The sequence below is a fragment of the Ursus arctos genome, unplaced genomic scaffold (assembly GCF_023065955.2).
Source record: "Ursus arctos isolate Adak ecotype North America unplaced genomic scaffold, UrsArc2.0 scaffold_7, whole genome shotgun sequence".
NCBI classification, from domain to species: Eukaryota; Metazoa; Chordata; class Mammalia; order Carnivora; family Ursidae; genus Ursus; species Ursus arctos.
Genome location: NW_026623089.1, coordinates 30,639,843 through 30,641,372, shown reverse-complemented (window position 1 = coordinate 30,641,372; position 1,530 = coordinate 30,639,843). Strand labels below are relative to the sequence as shown.

Here is a 1,530-nt window from a genome sequence, read left to right as displayed (position 1 = left end):
TTGAGTAATATTCCATTGTATATATATATACCACATTTTCTTTATTCATTCATCTGTCGATGGACATCTGGGCTCTTTCTATAGTCTGACTATTGTGGGCATTGCTGCCATAAACTTTGGGATGCATGTGTCCCTTGGAATCACTATGTTTGTATCCTTTGGTTATATATCTAGTAGTGCAATTGCTGGTCATAAGGTAGTCATATTTTTTAACTTTTTGAAGAAACTCCATACTGTTTTCCAGAGTGGCTTCACCATTTTGCATTCCCACCAACAGTGTAAGAAGGTTCCCCTTTCTCTGAATGGTAGGCATTTAAAAAAAAAATACTGGTAATTACCAAATTAAAAATTAAAAAAAAAAACTTACTTGCCCTTCTGAACAAAGTCCAGTACTTCCTAGTGAGCAGGACTGACTATATATTTTGTGGGATCCAGTGCAAAATGAAAATGTGAGCCTCCTTGTTCAAAAATTATTCCGAATTTCAAGATAGTGACAGCAGAACATTGAGCCAAGCAGAGGGCTCTTCTGAGGGTGGGGCTCTAGGTGACTACACAGCCACACACATGCCTGTGGCGCTGGCCCTGCTGGAGGGTTTTCATGAATGAGTGTGCACATGCACAGACATGGGCACGGTTCCCTAGGCTGGTACAGAATTAGCCAGAAATCCACAGGGAAAATGTAATCGTGTGACCTCACAAAAAAGTGCAGACATGCTGTGGTGGTTTCCAGTCCACTCCAGAGAATTCACTTATTTACAATGACTGACACAGAGAAAATACTGTGATTCGTTACAGCACCTGGGCCAACGGATGAGTGAGGTATTCTGGGTGATCTGTTCTCACATTTATAGAACGTAACAAAATACACTTAAAATGTGCTAAACACGGAAGGAATTTTGTCCTTGGGGACTTGCAGCATTTGTGTTCTCAAAAATATGGAACACTACGAATCTGCGAGTCATCCTTGTGCAGGGGCCATGCTACTCTTCTCTGTATCGTTCGGTCTCAGTATATGTGCTGCCTAAGCGAGCGCATGGAAGGAACGTTGAAGTCACCCTTCCCCCGGGGCTGGAAGCATCTGTAATAAGGTATGTGGAAGAGCTCTGTGGGCTGGGAACCACGGGTCCGCCTTTGCCACCGCGTCACCGTAACTGATCAACACAAGGGCGGGTGAAGCCAGGCTTACAGCTGAGTGCATTCTGAAGAACAGGTTTCTCTGGTTGCAACAACTTCAATCACAGTCACATTTTTCTTCATTAAGTGCCCTACACCTGCTACCCAAATGGTAGTTTCATCCTATCCTGGCTCTTCTGCTCCTGGTCTCATGGACTACAACCCCCCCCAACCCCTACCCAGTCCCCATCCAGTGTTCCCACCCCCTGTCCTCCTGGGCAATCTCTCTTCCCCTTGTGATAATGGAGTCACTGTCCCATGTCCTTTCTTGCAAACTTGTCAGGGTAGCAGTGGCATCTTCCTCTGCCCAGACTTCTGCTGGCTTCAAAGTGGGGAGGGGCATTTGTCCCCAGGAGC

General features: G+C 45.6%; 1 non-coding gene across 1 annotated transcript; it reads right to left on the bottom strand.

The window, feature by feature from the left end:
- Positions 1–929: 929 nt before the first annotated feature.
- Positions 930–1,033, bottom strand: LOC113252575 (U6 spliceosomal RNA). The gene has a single exon (XR_003314928.1). It is a non-coding gene; the product is annotated as a U6 spliceosomal RNA (small nuclear RNA).
- Between the last annotated feature and the right edge of the window lie 497 nt (positions 1,034–1,530).